This window comes from Triticum aestivum, chromosome 3A, assembly GCF_018294505.1.
Source record: "Triticum aestivum cultivar Chinese Spring chromosome 3A, IWGSC CS RefSeq v2.1, whole genome shotgun sequence".
NCBI classification, from domain to species: Eukaryota; Viridiplantae; Streptophyta; class Magnoliopsida; order Poales; family Poaceae; genus Triticum; species Triticum aestivum.
Window position 1 is genome coordinate 745,277,009 of NC_057800.1, and position 26,239 is coordinate 745,303,247.

Below are 26,239 nucleotides of genomic sequence, written 5' to 3' on the forward strand. Positions count from 1 at the left end.
CTCGAAAGTACTAGCTCTAAGATTGAGACCTTTTCTTGAGGGGTTAATCTCGGAAGAACAAAGCGCGTTCGTTCCCGGCCGTCTCATTACGGACAATGTGTTACTAGCCTATGAATGCATCCATTATTTGAAGAGGAGAAGAGGAAAAGCTGCTGCATGTGCGGTAAAGTTGGACATGGCGAAAGCCTATGATCGTGTGGAGTGGTCATATTTGAGAGCAATTATGGGTAAGTTGGGTTTTGCTGTACAATGGATCGATAGAGTTATGGCCTGTGTGGAGACTGTTTCTTTCTCTGTTAGAGTTAATGGCAACTATTCTGAAGTTTTCAAGCCAACAAAGGGTATCAGACAAGGCGATCCTATTTCGCCATATTTATTCCTTCTTTGTGCTGAAGGCTTTTCTTGTATGTTAAAGAATTATGGCGTAGGACATTTATCAAAGGGGGTGAGAGTTGGTATCCATTGCCCTTGGATATCTCACTTGTTGTTTGCTGATGACTGTTTGGTATTTACACAAGCAACAACGGAGGGTGCTCACAAATTGCAAGATGTGTTGGAACAATATCGTATGGGTTCCGGGCAAATGGTGAATAAAAACAAATCGGCTATATTTTTCAGTGGCAATGCAGACGAGGCTATGAAAACGGCAGTTCATCAAAATACGGAGATTCCGACGGAAGCCTTGGTGGAAAGATATTTGGGACTTCCTACTGCTGTGGGAAGATCCTCTGATCAGCACTTTGATCATATTGTGGCTACTATTAAGAAACTTGTTACAAGTTGGGGGCCAAAATTACTAAACAGTGCAGGCCGTGAGGTATTGATTAAATCAATTTGCCAAGCTATTCCGACATATTTCATGAGCTGTTTCAAGCTTTCTAAGAAGTTGTGTAAAAAGGTAATTGCAGCAATTGCCCGGTTCTGGTGGGGGGAGATGAGACCAAAAGGAAGATGCATTGGGTCAAATGGAAGGATCTCACCATACCCAAAGTATGCGGTGGCATGGGTTTTAAAGACTTCGTCCTCTTCAATAAAGCTATGCTAGCGAAGCAAGGGTGGCGTTTGATTTGTTACCCGGAGACGTTGTGTGCACGGGTGTTGAAAGGAAAATATTTTAATGATGGCAATTTTATGACTGTAGGGTGTAAGAGAAATTCCTCACAAACATGGAGGGCAATCATTTCTAGCAGGGAAGCCTTGGAGTTGGGCCTCATTCGACGCATTGGCGATGGATCATCAACAAGAATTTGGGAGGACCCATGGATCCCTACTAATCCTGGGCTAAAGCCTATTGTTAAGTTGCAATCATCAGGAATAATTTTGGTGGAAGAATTATTAAACCCGGACTCGGGTGAGTGGAATGAGGAGTTCGTGAAAGCAAAGTTTATGCCAGTTGATGCTCGGGCTATTTTGCAAATTCCGACTGCCCGATTGGCAGAAGATGGATGGGCATGGCATTTGGAGAGAAATGGCAATTTTTCAGTACGGTCAGCCTACCGAGCTCTTCTGGAAATGAATCACTCTATCAGTTCAGCATCCAGATCGAATGGCGACAAACAATTGTTTTGGAAAAAGCTCTGGAAAATGCGAGTACCACCAAAAGTACGTAACTTCTGGTGGAGGGTCATTAAAAAATTTATACCTTGTCGAGCGATTCTCCATGAGAGGCATATGGATTGTATCTCATTCTGTCAAACATGTGGTAGAGAGGAGACCATCAAACATGCCTTGTTCGACTGTACATGGGCCAAATTGTTCTGGCAGGAGTTGAAGAATCTCACTTCAGTCAAGGTGCCGGAGCTTCACCCAGATTTTTGGACTGTAGATCTGATTGATAGCAGCAAAGTTTCTTCTGAAGATGCGGCTGTTATATTATGTGGTGGATGGGCTGTATGGTCTGAGCGGAATGCTCGACACCATGAAAAGAGAGTAGGATCCGTGTCTAAATCTGTGAAGTGGACTGCTGATATTGCCTATGATCTTACACTAACAGGACAGGCTTCAGGGAAGCAACACCATAAGGAGCGGCCAAGGTGGAAACCTCCAGCTTCTGGCATTATTAAGCTCAATGTGGATGCTAGCTTCTCGCCAAACAATAATGAGGGAGCTACAGGTGTGATTGTTCGTGATCATTGTGGTGCCTTACTACGGGGCCAAGCCATCTGGTATGGTCAGACGGCCAATGTTTTAATTATGGAGGCCCTTGCCGTACGTGATGGTGTGAGACTCGCCTGTGATATTGGTCTATCAAAGGTTATCGTTGAGTCTGATGCCCAGGAGGTTGTTAAGCTATGGAGGGACAGAAACCAAAATCGTTCTGTCATAGCTCCGATACTCCAGGAAATAGAAGAGCTCAGCGGGAGTTTGCAGTCTTTCCAATTAAATTTTGTTGGTCGTGAGGCTAACGAAGGTGCACATTTGTATGCTAAGCAGGCAACATCAACTAGGAGAAGATGTTTTTGGATAAATTATGTACCACGTTTTTTAGTTGTTTGTCTGCAGAACGATTGTAATCCCGTTGTTTAATGAATGGAAGCTCTTATTTCACAAAAAAAAACAAATCACATGTACTGTGTGATCAACATCTTAATTATATACTTGAAATGCTTGAATATCCTATGGCAAATTGATGAGTCAAATCACAAGCTAACGGGACGAGGAAACACTTCCTACCGTTATCAATCGTGACGACCTTGGAAGGGTGACAACCTGGGTTCTGAATTCCAGCCTCCCACTTTGAGCAAAGAACAAAGGCGCCTTGTGTTTCATAACTTGTGCCTGTATTACCATTCCTTCATATCAGCAACACCGACAAAATATGTTAACGTTTCAGCGATCCTGCAAGACAAACTCTAGGTACAACACAACAACAGCAAACAACACGTTTGGCATACAGTCCTTGGTATTCCGCACAGCGTACTTGAGCAATGCCACCAGATTTGCCTTGTTAAAATTTGAGCAATACTCCAAGCCAACCTTGAGGATTACCAATTATTTTTTTCAGCTTTTGGTACAATAGCAAACATATGTTTACTACAACTATACAATTGCCCAGTGAGACATGTAACTTCAGACGTATTGGCTCCGTAAACTAATATAAGAGCATTTAGATCACTACTTTAGTAATCTAAGCACTTTTATATTAGTTTACAGAGGGAGTACCAACCACGAAGCAAGCAATGGAGCGGAATCCTCTCACCTAAACTATGCATGATATGTTGGGGAACGTAGCAGAAATTCAAAATTTTCTACGCATCACCAAGATCAATCTATGGAGTAATCTAGCAACGAGGGAAGGAGAGTGCATCTACATACCCTTGTAGATCGCTAAGCGGAAGCGTTCAAGAGAACGGGGTTGAAGGAGTCATACTCGTCGTGATCCAAATCACCGGAGATCCTAGTGCCGAACGGACGGCACCTCCGCGTTCAACACACATGCAGCCCGGTGATGTCTCCCATGCCTTGATCCAACAAGGAGAGAAGGAGAGGTTGGGGAAGACTCCATCCAGCAGCAGCACAACGGCGTGGTGGTGGTGGAGGAGCGTGGCAATCCTGCAGGGCTTCGCCAAGCACCGCGAGAGAGGAGAAGGACTTGGGAGAGGGGGAGGGCTGCGCCAGGAACATTGGTACGGCTGCCCTCCCACCCCCCACATATATATAGGGGCAAGGGAGAGGGGGGCCGGCCCCCTCAGATCCCATCCGAGGAGGGGGCGGCGGCCAAGGGGGGTTGCCTTGCCCCCCCAAGGCAAGGGGGCACCCCCCCCTTTAGGGTTCCCCCAAACCCTAGGCGCATGGGCCTTAGGGGGGAGACGCCCAGCCCACTAAGGGGCTGGTCCCTCTCCACATACAGCCCATAGGGCCCTCCGGGGCAGGTGGACCCTCCCGGTGGACCCCCGGAACTCCTTCGGTGGTCCCGGTACAATACCGGCATCCCCCCAAATTATTCCGGTGACCGTATGATGACTTCCCATATATAAATCTTTACCTTCGGACCATTCCAGAACTCCTCTGACGTCCGGGATCTCATCCGGGACTCCGAACAACATTCGGTAACCACGTATATCTATTCCTTATAACCCTAGCGTCATCGAACCTTAAGTGTGTAGACCCTACGGGTTCGGGAACCATGTAGACATGACCGAGACGTTCTCCAGTCAATAACCAACAGCGGGATCTGGATACCCATGTTGGCTCCCACATGCTCCACGATTATCTCATCGGATGAACCACGATGTCGAGGATTCGATCAATCCCGTATGCAATTCCCTTTGTCTAGCGGTATTGTACTTGCCCGAGATTCGATCATCGGTATCCCGATACCTTGTTCAATCTCGTTACCGGCAAGTCTCTTTACTCGTTCCGTAACACATCATCCCGTGATCAACTCCTTGGTCACATTGTGCACATTATGATGATGTCTTACCGAGTGGGCCCAGAGATACCTCTCCGTTTACACGGAGTGACAAATCCCAGTCTCGATTCGTGCCAACCCAACAGACACTTTTGGAGATACCTGTAGTGTACCTTTATAGCCACCCAGTTACGTTGTGATGTTTGGCACACCCAAAGTATTCCTACGGTATCCGGGAGTTGCACAATCTCATGGTCTAAGGAAATGATACTTGACATTAGAAAAGCTTTAGCATACGAACTACATGATCTTGTGCTAGGCTTAGGATTGGGTCTTGTCCATCACATCATTCTCCTAATGATGTGATCCCGTTATCAACGACATCCAATGTCCATGGTCAGGAAACCGTAACCATCTATTGATCAACGAGCTAGTCAACTAGAGGCTTACTAGGGACATGGTGTTGTCTATGTATCCACACATGTATCTGAGTTTCCTATCAATACAATTCTAGCATGGATAATAAGCGATTATCATGAACAAGGAAATATAATAATAACCAATTTATTATTGCCTCTAGGGCATATTTCCAACAGTCTCCCACTTGCACTAGAGTCAATAATCTAGTTCACATCGATATGTGATTAACACTCAAGGTCACATCCCCATGTGACTAACACCCAAAGAGTTCTGGGTTTGATCATGTTATGCTTGTGAGAGAGGTTGTAGTCAACGGGTCTGCAACATTCAGATCCGTATGTACTTCGCAAATTTCTATGTCATCTTGTAGATGCAACTACTACGCTACATTTGGAGCCATTTCAAATAACTGTTCTACTTGGAGCTATTCTAAATTGTTGCTCCATTATACGTATCCGGTATCTCTACTCAGAGCTATCCGGATAGGTGTTAAGCTTGCATCGACGTAACTCTTTACGTCGAACTCTTAATCACCTTCATAACTGAGAAACATATCCTTATTCCTCTAAGGATAATTTAAACCGTTATCTGGTGATCTACTCCTAGATCACCTTTGTACCCTCTTGCCAGACATGTGGCAAGGCACACATCAGGTGCGGTACTCAGCATGGCATACCGTATAGAGCCTATGACAAAAGCATAGGGGACGACCTTTGTCCTTCCTCTTTCTTCTGCCGTGGTCGAGTTTTAAGTCTTAACTTCATACCTTACAACTCAGGCAAGAACTCCTTCTTTGACTAATCCATCTTGAACACCTTCAAGATCATGTCAAGGTATGTGCTCTTTTGAAACTACCATTAAGCGTTTTGATCTATCCTTATAGATCTTGATGCTCAATGTTCAAGTGGCTTAATCCAGGTTTTCCATTGAAAAACACTTTTCAAATAACACTATATGCTTTCCAGAAATTCTACATCATTTCTGATCAACAATATGTCAACAATATATACTTATTAGAAATTCTATAGTGCTCCCACTCACTTCTTTGGAAATACAAGTTTCTCATAAACTTTGTATAAACCCAAGATCTTTGATTATCTCATCAAAGCGTACATTCCAACTCCGAGATGCTTAGTCCAGTCCTTAGAAGGATCGCTAGAGTTAGCATACCTTTTAGCATCCTTAGGATCGACAAAACCTTTCTGATTGTATCGCATACAACCTTTCCTTACGAAAACTGGTAAGGAAACTCGTTTTGACATCCATCTGCCAGATTACATAAATGCAGCTAATGCTAACATGATTCCGACGGACTTAAGCATTGCTACGGATGAGAAGATCTCATCGTAGTCAACTCCTTGAACTTGTGAAAAACTCTTCGCCACAAGTCGAGCTTCATAGACGGTGACATTACCGTCTACGTCCGTCTTCTTCTTAAAGATCCATTTATCTCAATGGCTTGCCGATCATTGGGCAAGTCCACCAAAGTCCATGCTTTGTTCTGATACATGGATCCTATCTCGGGTTTCATGGCTTCTAACCATTTGTCGGAATTTGGGCCCACCATTGCTTCTCCATAGCTCGTAGGTTCATTGTTGTCTGGCAACATGACCTTCAAGACAGGATTACTGTACCACTCTGAAGCAATACGCATCCTTGTCACCCTACGAAGTACGGTAGTGACTTGATCCGAAGTTTCATGATCACTATCATAAGCTTCTACTTCAATTGGTGTAGGTGCCACAGGAACAACTTCCCGTGCTCTACACACCAGTTGTAGTGACGGTCCAATAACCTCATCAAGTCTCCACCATCCTCCCACTCAATTCTCGAGACTAACCTTTCCTCGAGAAAGGACCCGATTCTAGAAACAATCCCTTATTGCTTTCGGATCTGAGACAGGAGGTATACCCAACTGTTTTGGGTGTCCTATGAAGATGCATTTATCCGCTTTGGGTTCAAGCTTATCAGCCAGAAACTTTTTCACATAAGCGTCGCAGCCCCAAACTTTTAAGAAATGACAGCTTAGGTTTCTCTAAACCATAGTTCATATGGTGTCATCTCATCGGAATTACGTGGTGCCCTATTTAAAGTGAATGTGGTTGTCTCTAATGCCTAACCCATAAACTATCGTGGTAATTCGATAAGAGACATCATGGTATGCATCATATCCAATAGGGTGCAGTTATGATGTTCGGACACACCATCACACTATGGTGTTCCAGGCTGTATTAGTTGTGAAACAATTTCCACAATGTCTTAATTCTGTGCCAAACTCGTAACTCAGATATTCATCTCTATGATTATATCATAGATCTTTTATCCTCTTGTCATGACGATCTTTCAACTTCACCCTGAAATTACTTGAACCTTTCAATAATTTAGACTCGTGATTCATCAAGTAAATATACTCAACATCTACTCAAATCATCTGTGAAGTAAGAACACAATGATATCCACTACACGCCTCAGCACTCATTGGACTGCACACATCAAAATGTATTACTTCCAGCAAGTTGCTTTCTAGTTCCATTTTACTGAAAACGAGGCTTTCAGTCATCTTGCCCATGTGGTATGATTTGCATGTCTCAAGTGATTCAAAACCAAGTGAGTCCAAATGATCCATTTGCATGGAGTTTCATATACACCAATAGACATGGTTCGCATGTCTCAAACTTTTCAAAAATGAGTGAGCCCAAAGATCCATCAACATGGAGCTTCTTCATGCGTTTTATACCGATATGACTTACGTGGCAGTGCCACAAGTAGGTGGTACTATCATTACTATCTTATATCTTTTGGCATGAACATGTCTATCATTATGATCGAGATTCAGTGAACCATTCATTTTAGGTGCAAGACCATTAAAGGTATTATTCAAATAAATAGAGTAACCATTATTCTCCTTAAATGAATAACCGTATTGCGATAGACATAATCCAACCATGTCTATGCTCAACGCAAACACCAATCTTGATGGTAGAGGGAGCGTGCGATGCTTGATCACATCAAGCTTGGAAAAAATTCCAACACATATTGCCAGCTCACCTTTAGCTAGTCTCCGTTTATTCCATAGCCTTTTATTTCGAGTTTACTAACACTTAGCAACCGAGCCGGTATCTAATACCATGGTGCTACTAGGAGTACTAGTAAAGTACATATTAACATAATGTATATCCAATATACTTCTATTGACCTTGCCAGCCTTCTCATCTACCAAGTATCTAGGGTAATTCTGCTCCAGTGGCTGTTCCCCTTATTACAGAAGCACTTAGTCTCGGGTTTGGGTTCAACCTTGGGTTTCTTCACTAAAGCAGCAGCTGATTTGCTATTTCATGAAGTATCCCTTCTTGCCCTTGCCCTTCTTGAAACTAGTGGTTTCACCAACCATCAACAATTGATGCTCCTTCTTGATTTCTACTTTTGTGGTGTCAAACATCGCGAATATCTCAAGGATCATCATATATGTCCCTGATATATTATAGTTCATCACGAAGCTCTAGCAGCTTGGTGGTAATGACTTCGGAGAAACATCACTATCTCATCTGGAAGATCAACTCCCACTCGTTTCAAATGATTGTTGTACTCAGACAATCTGAGCACAAGCTCAACAATTGAGCTTTTCTCCCTTAGTTTGCAGGCTAAGAAAATCGTCGGAGGTCTTATACCTCTTGACGTGGGCACGAGCCTGAAATCACAATTTCAGCTCTCGAAACATCTCATATGTTTCGCGACGTTTCAAAACGTCTTTGGTGCCTCAACTCTAAACCGTTTAACTGAACTATCACATAGTTATCAAAATGTGTATGTCAGATGTTCGCAACATCCACAGACGACATTCGAGGTTCAGCACACTGAGCGGTGCATTAAGGACATAAGCCTTCTATGAAGCAATGAGGACAATCCTCAGTTTACAGACCTAGTCCGCATAATTGCTACTATCAACTTTCAACTAAATTTTCTAGGAACATATCTAAACAGTAGAACTGAAGCGCAAGCTACGACATAATTTGCGAAGACCTTTTGACTATGTTCAGGATAATTAAGTTCATCTTATGAACTCCCACTCAGATAGACATCCCTCTAGTCATCTAAGTGATTACATGATCCGTGTCAACTAGGCCGTGTCCGATCATCACGTGAGACGGACTAGTCAACATCGGTGAACATCTTCATGTTGATCATATCTACCATACGACTCACGCTCGACCTTTCGGTCTCTTGTGTTCCGAGGCCATGTCTGTACATGCTAGGCTCGTCAAGTCAACCTAAGTGTTTCACATGTGTTCCGAGGCCATGTCTGTACATGCTAGGCTCGTCAACACCCGTTGTATTAGAACGTAAAAATCTATCACACCCGATCATCACGTGGTGCTTCGAAACGACGAACTTTCGCAACGGTGCACAGTTAGGGGGAACACTTTCTTGAAATTTTAATGAGGGATCATCTTATTTACTACCGTTGTTCTAAGCAAATAAGATGTATAAACATGATAAACATCACATGCAATCAAATAGTGACATGATATGGCCAATATCATATTGCTCCTTTTGATCTCCATCTTCGGGGCTCCATGATCATCATCGTCACCGGCATGACACCATGATCTCCATCATCATGATCTCTATCATCGTGTCTTCATGAAGTTGTCTCACCAACTATTACTCTACTACTACAGCTAACGGTTAGCAATAAAGTAAAGTAATTACATGACGTTTATGTTGACACGCAGGTCATAAATAAATCAAGACAACTCCTATGGCTCCTGCCAGTTGTCATACTCATCGACATGCAAGTCGTGATTCCTATTACAAGAACATGATCAATCTCATACATCACATATATCATTCATCACATCCTTTTGGCCATATCACATCACATGGCATACCCTGCAAAAACAAGTTAGACGTCCTCTAATTGTTGTTTGCATGTTTTACGTGGCTGCTATGGGTTTCTAGAAAGAACGTTTCTTACCTACGCAAAAACCACAACGTGATATGCCAATTGCTATTTACACTTCATAAGGACCCTTTTCATCGAATCCGTTCTGACTAAAGTGGGAGAGACTGGCACCCGCTAGCTACCTTATGCAACTAGTGCATGTCAGTCGATGGAACCTGTCTCACGTAAGGGTACGTGTAAGGTCGGTCCAGGCCGCTTCATCCCACAATACCGTCGAAATAAGATTTGACTAGTAACGGTAAGCATATTGAACAAAATCAACGCCCACAACTACTTTGTGTTCTACTCATGCATAGAATCTACGCAATAGACCTAGCTCATGATGCCACTGTTGGGGAACGTAGCAGAAATTCAAAATTTTCTACACATCACCAAGATCAATCTATGGAGTAATCTAGCAACGAGGGAAGGAGAGTGCATCTACATACCCTTGTAGATCGCTAAGCGGAAGCGTTCAAGAGAACGGGGTTGAAGGAGTCGTACTCGTCGTGATCCAAATCACCGGTGATCCTAGTGCCGAACGGACGGCACCTCCGCGTTCAACACACATGCAGCCCGGTGACGTCTCCCATGCCTTGATCCAACAAGGAGAGAAGGAGAGGTTGGGGAAGACTCCATCCAGCAGCAGCACAACGGCGTGGTGGTGGTGGAGGAGCGTGGCAATCCTGCAGGGCTTCGCCAAGCACCGCGGGAGAGGAGAAGGACTTGGGAGAGGGGGAGGGCTGCGCCAGGAACATTGGTACGGCTGCCCTCCCACCCCCCACATATATATAGGGGCAAGGGAGAGGGGGGCCGGCCCCCTCAGATCCCATCTGAGGAGGGGGCGGCGGCCAAGGGGGGTTGCCTTGCCCCCCAAGGCAAGGGGGCGCCCCCCCTTTAGGGTTCCCCCAAACCCTAGGCGCATGGGCCTTAGGGGGAAGGCGCCCAGCCCACTAAGGGGCTGGTCCCTCTCCACATACAGCCCATAGGGCCCTCCGGGGCAGGTGGACCCTCCCGGTGGACCCCCGGAACCCCTTCGGTGGTCCCGGTACAATACCGGCATCCCCCCGAATTATTCCGGTGACCGTATGATGACTTTCCATATATAAATCTTTACCTCCGGACCATTACGGAACTCCTCGTGACATCCGGGATCTCATCCGGGACTCCGAACAACATTCGGTAACCACGTATATCTATTCCTTATAACCCTAGCGTCATCGAACCTTAAGTGTGTAGACCCTACGGGTTCGGGAACCATGTAGACATGACCGAGACGTTCTCCGGTCAATAACCAACAGCGGGATCTGGATACCCATGTTGGCTCCCACATGCTCCACGATGATCTCATCGGATGAACCACGATGTCGAGGATTCGATCAATCCCGTATGCAATTCCCTTTGTCTAGCGGTATTGTACTTGCCCGAGATTCGATCGTCGGTATCCCGATACCTTGTTCAATCTCGTTACCGGCAAGTCTCTTTACTCGTTCCGTAACACATCATCCCGTGATCAACTCCTTGGTCACATTGTGCACATTATGATGATGTCTTACCGAGTGGGCCCAGAGATACCTCTCCGTTTACACGGAGTGACAAATCCCAGTCTTGATTCGTGCCAACCCAACAGACACTTTCGGAGATACCTGTAGTGTACCTTTATAGCCACCCAGTTACGTTGTGACGTTTGGCACACCCAAAGTATTCCTACGGTATCCGGGAGTTGCACAATCTCATGGTCTAAGGAAATGATACTTGACATTAGAAAAGCTTTAGCATACGAACTACATGATCTTGTGCTAGGCTTAGGATTGGGTCTTGTCCATCACATCATTCTCCTAATGATGTGATCCCGTTATCAACGACATCCAATGTCCATGGTCAGGAAACCGTAACCATCTATTGATTAACGAGCTAGTCAACTAGAGGCTTACTAGGGACATGGTGTTGTCTATGTATCCACACATGTATCTGAGTTTTCTATCAATACAATTCTAGCATGGATAATAAGTGATTATCATGAACAAGGAAATATAATAATAATCAATTTATTATTGCCTCTAGGGCATATTTCCAACATGATATGCTCCATGTATAATACAACTGCAAAAAGAAAGAAGAATGTGGGACACATAGTGCATTTGGACATCATTATCCACCAAACCGAAGACACAAAGTTTGTTATCCATCACATGCCTAAGTAGCGTGTATCGCACAAAATTCACACCGAAATAGAAAGAAGCATGAATAATAACCTGGGAATTTTTCGGACTCATGGCATTGTTTGTGTGCCAGCTGAAGAAGAGCCACTTCCTTTCTGAACGGCAAAAGACTGCCAGCAGCAGCAGCCGACAGCTCGACTGACAGGCTAGCCATCCGGCGTCTGCTCCCGCTTCCACCGGTCGTCGCTGCATTCGCCTCCGGCATGGGGAACGGCGGCGAGACGCGTTGATGCCTCCTTCGGCCGGTCGCCTCCTCCCCGGCTCACCGGCTCCTACGCTTGGGGGATGGCGTGGAGAGATTGGGAGGGAGGAACGCAACGCAGGAGGCTACACTCACTCCGGCTGGCTGCCGAGGGATTTGGGGAGGGGACCCTGGAGATCAATATCCCAACTTTTTTTTGAGGCAATCCCAACTTTTTTTTGAGCCGTATAATATCCCAACTACCCGAGCCCATCATCCATTAGGATGGATGAGGGCCCACGGAGAACACGGCCCAGGCCCTCTCCCAGACGGGCCCTGGGTTGGGCCACACGTCAAGTGCGGCCCACTCCACGCGCACCCCACCCATCGCCGTCCCTCGCGTCTCGTCGCATGGACTGGACAGACCACTCCCCTCCCTCCACGGCGAACTGCGACGGCCGCCGAGATCCGTGCCGCCGATGAGATCCGCCCAAGAGGGAGAGCGAGAGGGTCCAAGGATGTTTGGGATGCGTGCGAGCGGCGCGGCAGCGTCGTGGGTGGTGGGGCGGATGGGCACGGACGCGCACATGTACGACGACCCGGAGGACGCCGCCATCCCAGCGCTGCTCGACTCTCGCTTCGACGGAGACGAGGTGCATGCATTGGGCTCGCCTCCGAAACTCCTTCGGAGCCTAAACATCAGAGGCATCAGAAATGGGCTCCTTGGCTGGATCGCAGAGCTCGATAAGCTCGTCAAGTTAACACTGAGCGAAACTTACCTTGGGGAAGATGCTCTAGGCATCATTGGGAATCTTGGAGTTCTAGCTTGTCTCTGGCTTCTGCACAAGTCATACAACTAAAGCAAGCTCCACATCAAGAAAGGAGAGTTCATCAGTCTGAAGTCTTTGATCGTCCGAGGCAACGACATCACCAGCATTCACTTTAACGAAGGTGCATCACCTAAGCTTGAGATGTTTGTGTGGTCTTTTGCCAGAATGGAGGCCATGGATGGACTCGATGAGCTTTACTATTTGAAGAAGGTTGAGCTCTATGGTGACTGCAACCCACAGCCCCTGCGAGACCAGATGTGGAGGGGGTTGTATTTACAGTCCCTGCGAGACCAGATGTGGAGGAGGTTCGATTTCAAGCACAACGGACAGCAAGTGTTAATGCAAAGACACTCTGAAGACATGGTTGCTGTTTGATTGGTACCGTGTGGCATGGGCGATCAATTCTGCACACGGCATCAACCGGAAGCTTTTCGCTTATCTGACGGTGCTTGTCCAGATCTATATCTCTCTCCATTTATTTATCGTCCTTGAATAAAAGATGCAGCTGAAGGAGAGCAAGCCTGGTGGTCTTCATCCATCTAGCTAGCTTGGATCTTTCATCTGCCTCGCTCGTGCATGTGTGCGTCCGTGAATGTATATATGTACGTGTGAACATCTGCATTTAACTTGGTCTAGCGCTCGAGTCTTTGGTCTAGCGGACTATGCGGGGCAGGCGTCTGACCCTGGCACCCCCGCTGGCATCTGCCGGGCCGACGACATCGCCGGTCTTTCATCTAGCGGACTATGCGGGGCAGGCGTCTGACCCTGGCACCCCCGCTGGCATCTGCCGGGCCGACGACATCGCCGGCGACGGAGGTCTCGTCTGGTTCGAGGTTCTCTTGCCTGGGATCGGAAATTGAGTCCTCCGACGAGGAGGATGCGCAGGCTGTCGGGGTGCAGCTAGCACTAGAAGTGCTTCGGGAGGATGCTGGAGGTGGGAAGTGGACCACGGTGGATTGCCGGAAGAAGAAAACGGAGGTGTAATTGGTCCAGGAGTTCTAGAACGATGCGGGCTTCCCGACGCCGGCGTCTCGCTTCTGGGAGCATCGGTCGCCGGTGTCGTCGAGGGAGTCTTTGATTCCTGATGGATCGGGATCGACGACGCAGAGGGATCGGAGATTGCAGGTTTGAGGTCGCCGTGGGGATCGGTGGCCCCAGAGTTTGTCGGCCGCAAGCCTGTGTTGACGTCGGCCGGTTTGAGGATGGCCCGTCCGTCGCGTATGGGGGCTTGGCGAGGACCCCTGCCACCGCGCCAAGTGACGCCTCCATCGGTGTAGCAGACCCGTTGACTAAGCCTCTTCCACGAGCAAAACATGATCAGCACCAAGGCTCCATGGGTGTTAGAATCATTACTGTGTAATCTAGATTATTGACTCTAGTGCAAGTGGGAGACTGAAGGAAATATGCCCTAGAGGCAATAATAAAGATATTATTTATTTCTTTATATCATGATAAATGTTTATTATTCATGCTAGAATTGTATTAACCGGAAACATAATACATGTGTGAATACATAGACAAACAAAGTGTCACTAGTATGCCTCTACTTGACTAGCTCGTTAATCAAAGATGGTTATGTTTCCTAACCATGGACAAAGAGTTGTCATTTGATTAACGGGATCACATCATTAGTTGAATGATCTGATTGACATGACCCATTCCATTAGCTTAGCACCCAATCGTTTAGTATGTTGCTATTGCTTTCTTCATGACTTATACATGTTCCTATGACTATGAGATTATGTAACTCCCGTGTGCCGGAGGAACACTTTGTGTGCTACCAAACGTCACAACGTAACTGGGTGATTATAAAGGTGCTCTACAGCTGTCTCCAAAGGTACATGTTGGGTTGACATATTTCGAGATTAGGATTTGTCACTCCGATCGTCGGAGAGGTATCTCTGGGCCCTCTCGGTAATGCACATCACTTAAGGCTTGCAAGCATTGCAACTAATGAGTTAGTTGCGGGATGATGTATTACGGAACGAGTAAAGAGACTTGCCGGTAACGAGATTGAACTAGGTATTGGATACCGACGATCGAATCTCGGGCAAGTAACATACCAATGACAAAGGGAACAACGTATGTTGTTATGCGGTCTGACCGATAAAGATCTTCGTAGAATATGTAGGAGACAATATGGGCATCCAGGTCCCGCTGTTGGTTATTGACCGGAGACGTGTTTCGGTCATGTCTACATTGTTCTCGAACCGTAGGGTCCGCACGCTTAAAGTTACGATGGCAGTTTCATTATGAGTTTATGTATTTTGATGTACCGAAGGTTGTTCGGAGTCCCGGATATGATCACGGACATAACGAGGAGTCTCGAAATGGTCGAGACATAAAGATTGATATATTGGACGGCTATATTCGGACACCGGAAGTGTTCCGGGGAAGTTTCGGATAAAACCGAAGAACCGGGGGGTTACCGGAACCCCCCGGGGGGTTAATGGGCCTCATGGGCCTAAAGTGGAGAAGAGGAAAGGCAGCCAGGGCAGGCCGCGCGCCCCCTCTCCCCTAGTTCGAATTGGACAAGGAGGGAGGGGCGGCGCCCCCCTTCCCTTCCTCTCCTCTCTCCCTTCCTTCCCCCTCTCCTACTTGGACAAGGAAAGGGAGGGGAGTCCTACTCCCGGTAGGAGTAGGACTCCTCCTGCGCGCCTCCTACTAGGGCCGGCCGCACCCCCCTTGGCTCCTTTATATACGGGGGCAAGGGGGCACCCTAGGACACACAAGTTGATCTTTGTGATTGTTCCTTAGCCGTGTGTGGTGCCCCCTTCATGATATTACACCTCGATCATATTGTAGCGGTGCTTAGGCGAAGCCCTGCGACGGTTAAACATCAAGATCGTCACCACGCCGTCGTGCTGACGAAACTCCTCCCCGAAGCTTTGCTGGATCGGAGCCCGGGGTGCGTCATCGAGTTGTACGTGTGTTAAGAACTCGGAGGTGCCGGAGTAACGGTGCTTGGATCGGTTGGACCGGGAAGACGTACGACTACTTCCTCTATGTTGCGTCAACGCTTCCGCTTCGGTCTACGAGGGTACGTAGACAACACTCTCCCCTCTCGTTGCTATGCATCACCATGATCTTGCGTGTGCGTAGGAAATTTTTTGAAATTACTACGTTCCCCATCAGTGGCATCCGAGCCTAGGTTTTATGGTTTGATGTTATATGCACGAGTAGAACACAAGTGAGTTGTGGGCGATATAAGTCATACTTCCTACTAGCATGTCATACTTTGGTTCGGCGGTATTGTTGGATGAAGCGGCCCGGACCGACATTACGCGTACGCTTACGCGAGACTGGTTCTACCGCCGTGCTTTGCACACAGGTGGCTGGCGGGTGTCAGTTTCTCCAACTTTAGTTGAACCGAGTGTGGCTACGCCCGGTCCTTGCGAAGGTTAAAACGGCATCAACGTGACAAACTATCGTTGTGGTTTTGATGCGTAGGTAAGATTGGTTCTTGCTTAAGCCCGTAGCAGCAACGTAAAACTTGCAACAAACAAAGTAGAGGACGTCTAACTTGTTTTTACAGGGCATGTTGTGATGTGATATGGTCAAGACATGATGCTAAATTTTATTGTATGAGATGATCATGTTTTGTAACTGAGTTATCGGCAACTGGCAGGAGCCATATGATTGTCGCTTTATTGTATGCAATGCAATCGCCCTGTAATGCTTTACTTTATCACTAAGCGGTAGCGATAGTCGTAGAAGCATAAGATTGGCGAGACGACAATGATGCTACGATGGAGATCAAGGTGTCGCGCCGGTGATGATTGTGATCATGACGGTGCTTCGGAGATGGAGATCACAAGCACAAGATGATGATGGCCATATCATATCACTTATATTGATTGCATGTGATGTTTATCTTTTATGCATCTTATCTTGCTTTGATTGACGGTAGCATTATAAGATGATCTCTCACTAAATTATCAAGAAGTGTTCTCCCTGAGTATGCACCGTTGCCAAAGTTCATCGTGCCCAGACACCACGTGATGATCGGGTGTGATAAGCTCTACGTCCATCTACAACGGGTGCAAGCCAGTTTTGCACACGCAGAATACTCAGGTTAAACTTGACGAGCCTAGCATATGCAGATATGGCCTCGGAACACGGAGACCGAAAGGTCGAGCGTGAATCATATAGTAGATATGATCAACATAATGATGTTCACCATTGAAAACTAATCCATTTCACGTGATGATCGGTTATGGTTTAGTTGATTTGGATCACGTGATCATTTAGAGGATTAGAGGGATGTCTATCTAAGTGGGAGTTCTTAAGTAATATGATTAATTGAACTTAAATTTATCATGAACTTAGTACCTGATAGTATCTTGCTTATGTATGTTTGATTGTAGATAGATGGCCCGTGCTGTTGTTCCGTTGAATTTTAATGCGTTCCTTGAGAAAGCAAAGTTGAAAGATGATGGTAGCAATTACACGGACTGGGTCCGTAACTTGAGGATTATCCTCATTGCTGCACAGAAGAATTACGTCCTGGAAGCACCGCTGGGTGCCAGGCCTGCTTCTGGAGCAACACCAGATGTTATGAACGTCTGGCAGAGCAAAGCTGATGACTACTCGATAGTTCAATGTGCCATGCTTTACGGCTTAGAATCGGGACTTCAACGACGTTTTGAACGTCATGGAGCATATGAGATGTTCCAGGAGTTGAAGTTAATATTTCAAGCAAATGCTCGGATTGAGAGATATGAAGTCTCCAATAAGTTCTATAGCTGCAAGATGGAGGAGAACAGTTCTGTCAGTGAGCATATACTCAAAATGTCTGGGTATAATAATCACTTGATTCAGATGGGAGTTAATCTTCCAGATGATTGCGTCATTGACAGAATTCTCCAATCACTGCCACCAAGCTACAAGAGCTTCGTGATGAACTATAATATGCAAGGGATGAATAAGACTATTCCCGAGCTCTTCGCAATGCTGAAAGCTGCGGAGGTAGAAATCAAAAAGGAGCATCAAGTGTTGATGGTCAACAAGACCACTAGTTTCAAGAAAAAGGGCAAAGGGAAGAAGAAGGGGAACTTCATGAAGAACAGCAAGCAAGTTGCTGCTCAAGAGAAGAAACCCAAGTCTGGACCTAAGCCTGAAACTAAGTGCTTCTACTGCAAGCAGACTGGTCACTGGAAGCGGAACTGCCCCAAGTATTTGGCAGATAAAAAGGATGGCAAGGTGAACAAAGGTATATATGATATACATCTTATTGATGTGTACCTTACTAGAGCTCGCAGTAGCACCTGGGTATTTGATACTGGTTCTGTTGCTAATATGTGCAACTCGAAACAGGGACTACGGATTAAGCGAACACTGGCAAAGGACGAGGTGACGATGCGCGTGGGAAATGGTTCCAAAGTCGATGTGATCGCGGTCAGCACGCTACCTCTACATCTACCTTCGAGATTAGTATTAGACCTAAATAATTGTTATTTGGTGCCAGCGTTGAGCATGAACATTATATCTGGATCTTGTTTGATGTGAGACGGTTATTCATTTAAATCAGAGAATAATGGTTGTTCTATTTATATGAGTAATATCTTTTATGGTCCTGCACCCTTGAAGAGTGGTCTATTTCTGATGAATCTCGATAGTAGTGATACACATATTCATAATGTTGAAACCAAAAGATGCAGAGTTGATAATGATAGTGCAACTTATTTGTGGCACTGCCGTTTAGGTCATATCGGTGTAAATCGCATGAAGGAACTCCATACTGATGGACTTTTGGAACCACTTGATTATGAATCACTTGGTACTTGCGAACCGTGCCTCATGGGCAAGATGACTAAAACACCGTTCTCCGGTACTATGGAGAGAGCAACAGATTTGTTGGAAATCATACATACAGATGTATGTGGTCCGATGAATATTGAGGCTCGTGGCGGATATCGTTATTTTCTCACCTTCACAGATGACTTAAGCAGATATGGGTATATCTACTTAATGAGACATAAGTCTGAAACATTTGAAAAGTTCAAAGAATTTCAGAGTGAAGTAGAAAATCATCGTAACAAGAAAATAAAGTTTCTACGATCTGATCGTGGAGGAGAATATTTTAGTTACGAGTTTGGTGTACATTTGAAACAATGCGGAATAGTTTCGCAACTCACGCAACCCGGAACACCACAGCGTAAAGGTGTGTCCGAACGTCGTAATCGTACTTTACTAGATATGGTGCGATCTATGATGTCTCTTACTGATTTACCGCTATCGTTTTGGGGTTATGCTTTAGAGACGGACGCATTCACGTTAAATAGGGCACCATCGAAATCCGTTGAGACGACGCCTTATGAACTATGGTTTGGCAAGAAACCAAAGTTGTCGTTTCTTAAAGTTTGGGGCTGCGATGCTTATGTGAAAAACTTCAACCTGATAAGCTCGAACCCAAATCGGAGAAATGTGTCTTCATAGGATACCCAAAGGAGACTGTTGGGTACACCTTCTATCACAGATCCGAAGGCAAGACATTCATTGCTAAGAATGGATCCTTTCTAGAGAAGGAGTTTCTCTCGAAAGAAGTGAGTGGGAGGAAAGTAGAACTTGATGAGGTAACTGTACCCACTCCCTTATTGGAAAGTAGTTCATCACAGAAATCAGTTTCTGCGACACCTACACCAATTGGTGAGGAATTTAATGATGATGATCATGAAATTTCAGATCAAGTTACTACTGAGCCTCGTAGGTCAACCAGAGTAAGATCCGCACCAGAGTGGTACGGTAATCCTGTTCTGGAAATCATACTACTAGATCATGATGAACCTACGAACTATGAAGAAGCGATGGTGAGCCCAGATTCCGCAAAATGGCTTGAAGCCATGAAATCTGAGATGGGATCCATGTATGAAAACAAAGTATGGACTTTGGTTGACTTGCCCGATGATCGGCAAGCAATTGAGAATAAATGGATCTTCAAGAAGAAGACTGACGCTGACGGTAATATTACTGTCTACAAAGCTCGACTTGTCGCAAAAGGTTTTCGACAAGTTCAAGGGGTTGACTACGATGAGACCTTCTTACCCGTAGCGATGCTTAAGTCTGTCCGAATCATGTTAGCAATTGCCGCATTTTATGATTATGAAATTTGGCAGATGGATGTCAAAACTGCATTCCTGAATGGATTTCTAGAAGAAGAGTTGTATATGATGCAACCGGAAGGTTTTGTTGATCCAAAGGGAGCTAACAAAGTGTGCAAGCTCCAGCGATCCATTTATGGACTAGTGCAAGCCTCTCGGAGTTGGAATAAACGCTTTGATAGTGTGATCAAAGCATTTGGTTTTATACAGACTTTTGGAGAAGCCTGTATTTACAAGTGAGTGGGAGCTCTGTAGCATTTCTGATATTATATGTGGATGACATATTAGTGATTGGAAATGATATAGAATTTTTGGATAGCATAAAGGGATACTTGAATAAGAGTTTTTCAATGAAAGACCTCGGTGAAGCTGCTTACCTATTAGGAATAAAGATCTATAGAGATAGATCAAGACGCTTAATTGGACTTTCACAAAGCACATACCTTGACAAGATTTTGAAGAAGTTCAAAATGGATCAAGCAAAGAAAGGGTTCTTGCCTGTGTTACAAGGTGTGAAGTTGAGTCAGACTCAATGCCCGACCACTTCAGAAGATAGAGAGAAAATGAAAGATGTTCCCTATGCTTCAGCCATAGGCTCTATCATGTATGCAATGCTGTGTACCAGACCTGATGTGTGCCTTGCTATAAGTTTAGCAGGGAGGTACCAAAGTAATCCAGGAGTGGATCACTGGACAGCGGTCAAGAACATCCTGAAGTACCTGCAAAGGACTAAGGATATGTTTCTCGTATATGGAGGTGACAAAGAGCTCATCGTAAACGATTACGTTGATGCAAGCTTTGACACTGATCCGGACGATTCTAAATCGCAAACCGGATACATGTTTACATTAAACGGTGGAGCTGTCAGTTGGTGCAGTTCTAAACAAAGCGTCGTGGCGGGATCTACATGTGAAGCGGAGTACATAGCTGCTTCGGAAGCAGCAAACGAAGGAGTCTAGATGAAGGAGTTCATATCCGATCTAGGTGTCATACCTAGTGCATCGGGTCCAATGAAAATCTTTTGTGACAATACTGGTGCAATTGCCTTGGCAAAGGAATCCAGATTTCACAAAAGAACCAAGCACATCAAGAGACGCTTCAATTCCATCCGGGATCTAGTCTAGGTGGGAGACATAGAGATTTGCAAGATACATACGGATCTGAATGTAGCAGACCCGTTAACTAAGCCTCTTCCACGAGCAAAACATGATCAGCACCAAGGCTCCATGGGTGTTAGAATCATTACTGTGTAATCTAGATTATTGACTCTAGTGCAAGTGGGAGACTGAAGGAAATATGCCCTAGAGGCAATAATAAAGATATTATTTATTTCCTTATATCATGATAAATGTTTATTATTCATGCTAGAATTGTATTAACCGGAAACATAATACATGTGTGAATACATAGACAAACAAAGTGTCACTAGTATGCCTCTACTTGACTAGCTCGTTAATCAAAGATGGTTATGTTTCCTAACCATGGACAAAGAGTTGTCATTTGATTAACGGGATCACATCATTAGTTGAATGATCTGATTGACATGACCCATTCCATTAGCTTAGCACCCGATCGTTTAGTATGTTGCTATTGCCTTCTTCATGACTTATACATGTTCCTATGACTATGAGATTATGTAACTCCCGTGTGCCGGAGGAACACTTTGTGTGCTACCAAACGTCACAACGTAATTGGATGATTATAAAGGTGCTCTACAGCTGTCTCCAAAGGTACATGTTGGGTTGACGTATTTTGAGATTAGGATTTGTCACTCCGATCGTCGGAGAGGTATCTCTGGGCCCTCTCGGTAATGCACATCACTTAAGCCTTGCAAGCATTGTAACTAATGAGTTAGTTGCGGGATGATGTATTACGGAACGAGTAAAGAGACTTGCCAGTAACGAGATTGAACTAGTTATTGGATACCGACGATCGAATCTCGGGCAAGTAACATACCGATGACAAAGGGAACAACGTATGTTGTTATGCGGTCTGACCGATAAAGATCTTCGTAGAATATGTAGGAGCCAATATGGGCATCCAGGTCCCGCTGTTGGTTATTGACTGGAGACGTGTCTCGGTCATGTCTACATTGTTCTCGAACCGTAGGGTCCGCACGCTTAAAGTTACGATGGCAGTTTCATTATGAGTTTATGTATTTTGATGTACCGAAGGTTGTTCGGAGTCCCGGATATGATCACGGACATAACGAGGAGTCTCGAAATGGTCGAGACATAAAGATTGATATATTGGACGGCTATATTCGGACACCGGAAGTGTTCCGGGGAAGTTTCGGATAAAACCGGAGAACCGGGGGGTTACCGGAACCCCCCGGGGGGTTAATGGGCCTCATGGGCCTAAAGTGGAGAAGAGGAAAGGCAGCCAGGGCAGGCCGCGCGCCCCCTCTCCCCCTAGTCCGAATTGGACAAGGAGGGAGGGGCGGCGCCCCCCCTTTCCTTCCTCTCCTCTCTCCCTTCCTTCCCCCTCTCCTACTTGGACAAGGAAAGGGAGGGGAGTCCTACTCCCGGTAGGAGTAGGACTCCTCCTGCGCGCCTCCTACTAGGGCCGGCCGCACCCCCCTTGGCTCCTTTATATACGGGGGCAAGGGGCACCCTAGGACACACAAGTTGATCTTCGTGATCGTTCCTTAGCCGTGTGCGGTGCCGCCCTCCACGATATTACACCTCGATCATATTGTAGCGGTGCTTAGGCGAAGCCCTGCGACGGTTAAACATCAAGATCGTCACCACGCCGTCGTGCTGACGAAACTCCTCCCCGAAGCTTTGCTGGATCGGAGCCCGGGGTGCGTCATCGAGCTGTACGTGTGTCAAGAACTCGGAGGTGCCGGAGTAACGGTGCTTGGATCGGTTGGACCGGGAAGACGTACGACTACTTCCTCTATGTTGCGTCAACGCTTCCGCTTCGGTCTACGAGGGTACGTAGACAACACTCTCCCCTCTCGTTGCTATGCATCACCAGATCTTGCGTGTGCGTAGGAATTTTTTTGAAATTACTACGTTCCCCATCAGGTGGATGGTATACAGATGACCGTTCCGTCTGTTAATTCTCAGATGACCGTTACCGCATGGAGGTCTCAGGAGGTGCCACATAAGCTAGAGCTCCAGAAGATTTGGCTCCATGTCGAGGGGGTTCCCCATACGGTGCGCCGTTTTTGGGGCTTATGGGCCGTGGGTACTTTGATGGGCAAGACCTTGGACGTGGATCTTATTAGCCCGCGTCACCGTGGAGTTGTTCGTATTCTCATGGGTATGACTAACTCTCAGATTTTGTCAAAGGACAAGGACGACACTGGGCCTTTTGTTGCTTCAGATGTGGTGGTTAAGCTCAAGGGCTACACGTTCACGTTCAGGAGGGAGCCGGTAGGATACATTTCGAACCCTGACTTTGTCCCGTTTATTTGGAGACGCAAGGGTGATGATGCTGACGATGATAGCGGCGCTAAGGAGAAGGATGATGAGATGGACACTTCGGAACACACTGGAATTCCGTCGAACCATCCGTCGTCTAGTTTAGCCCCGAAGGATAACACTCATGTGACTCAAGTTCAACGCCGGGAACTGTCGAGTGCTGGCTCTGGTGGTGCAACGAGAGGTGGTCCTGTGCTTTGGGCGGTCACTCTGTTTAACTCTTCGCCGCAGACGCCAAGAGGCATGGAGCTTGTCGCGAATCTTAGAGTCAACTTCACTTTGAGTAGTTCTCTCGAAAGATCGCCGCGGGATCATACACAGGAGTCGTCCTCAACTTCTTCACCGTGCGCTTTGTTTGCATCGCAGCCGGCGCCGCATTCTCAGCCGGCATCATCGCAGCCCGCTGCCCTCCAGTCGGTGCAAGCCACCGGCGGCTCGGCGGGGCGCCCGGAATCTTCTCCGGTGCACCTACAACCTGCTGCAAAGGTGGCGTCGCAGTCGCCACCGCCGACGCGGACGGCGGCGGCCAAGCCGACCGTCTTCAAGCCGGTGCAGGCCGCCGGAGGCATAGCGGGACGTCCGGTCACGCCTATGGTGAGCCGGCAACCCATGGCTTCGGTTGAGGCGGACAAGCAGGCAGCTCACGTGGAGCAAGACATGCATGCAGCTCACATAGAGCTAGACATGCATGCTTCTAGTGGGCTTGGACGTGAAGGCCTACCCGAGGGTGTGCAGCCATGCATAGTTGAACCTACGGCTGTTGTTCAGTCTCAGTCGGAGCCGGACATGTCCGCTGCTGCTCTTGGGTCTCAGGCAGAGCCGGACGTGTTCGCCTCACCCATGCCTGCAGTCAGGCCATCTTTGGCAGCGGCGCCACGTGTACTGGCGGTCGAGATTGCCGGGAGGGGGTTGCTACTCCACCCTCATCCCCTCCTCCGACAGCAGTGCATGCGCGACATCCTTCATCGGGGGTGACATCCACACGCCGAAGTGGCCGTCATGCGGTGGCCGATGATGGAAGGACGGACACCGACAAGGACTCTTTGATCAAGGCTATGCGGCGTAAAGCTGTGCAGAACCTTGACAACCAAGGTACTTCGTCATCGCCCAAATCATTTTTATCTTTTTCTACTACATCCATTGTTTCTAAGTTAAATAATGTGGGTGTTAGTCTAGGAAATAATGAGAATGATATTTCTGTTTCCGCAAACGCTTTGAGACATTTGGAATATGACCGATTGAAGGTTACTCCACGAGTTTCTAGCAAATCTTTTATCTCACATCTAGATGAGGAGGAGCTGCATGCCACATCAGATGGTCAGCTACTCGCTCATGTAGTAGGGGAGGTTTCAGACGTGGGTTTGGAGGAACCCGGGCTTGGTTCATTGATTGAGCTTATAGCTTCCGGTCGTAAATCCAAGTCTGATCAGTCGAAAAAAGGTCGTAAACCCTCTAAAAGGCAAAATTTTCTAAATCTTCTATTGTTTCCTCATGAATGGCATGTTCTTTAATAGCAGAGGTCTTGGTGACTTGGCTAAACATCTATTCATTGCGGAATGTAATAGGGAGTACAATTTAGATTTTTTGGCTTTATCTGAAATGGGAAGACGTCTCAGTAAGTCTGCTTAACCGCCTTTCTAGCGGGATAGATTATAACTGGATTTCACGACCACCTCGAGGTCGTTCTGGGGGCATTTTACTCGGCGTTAACACAGAGACTATGGATGTTTTGGCTAGTTCGGAAGGAGAGTTTCATATTAAACTCCATATCCGAAACAAAGCTGATAACTTCACATGGACCCTCGTCGCCGTGTATGGGGCAGCCCAGGATGAACTCAAGGCCGTTTTTCTCCGTGAACTGGTTAATCTAGCGAAAGATAATCCCTACCCCATTCTTATTGGTGGGGGTTTTAATTTGTTACGATTTCCAAGTGAGAAAAGCCGAGGTAGGTTTGATAATCACTGGCCTTTCCTTTTCAACGCTGTCATAGATAGTCTAGATTTACGAGAGGTTTCAATGATTGGAAGACAGTCCACTTGGGCGAACAGTCTTCCGAAGCCGACATATGAGAAACTAGATCGTATTTTAATGGATACCGACTGGGAATCCAAATTTCCTATGGTTTCTGTTCACGCTCTTCCTCGTATAGAGGCTATCTCAGACCATGCACCCATCTTCTTAACCACTGGATCACCACGTCCACAAAACCGACGCAAGTTCAAGTTTGAACTAGGTTGGTTGCATCGAGATGGATTCTATGAAATGGTCAAGGAGGTGTGGGATAAACCGGCTGCCGGGCCTACCTCAATACACAAATGGAACAACAAAATGCGTGCATTACGTAAGTTCCTTCGTGGTTGGGCTAGGCACACTGCGGGTATCCTCAAAAAGAAGAAGCTTCGTCTTTCATCCATTATTGATGATTTAGAAGCTTTGGCAGAGATCAGAGCTCTCTCTGACCTCGAATTAGAGATCAAGAGTCAATCGAATGCCAAGTTAGCTCGCATGTTGCGCGTGGAGGAACTCAAGTGGTACCAACATTCACACTCTTAGTTTATCCTCAATGGTGATTCGAATACGAGATATTTCTGAAGGAAATATGCCCTAGAGGCAATAATAAAGTTATTATTTATTTCCTTGTATCATGATAAATGTTTATTATTCATGCTAGAATTGTATTAACCGGAAACATAATACATGTGTGAATACATAGGCAAACAAAGTGTCACTAGTATGCCTCTACTTGACTAGCTCGTTCATCAAA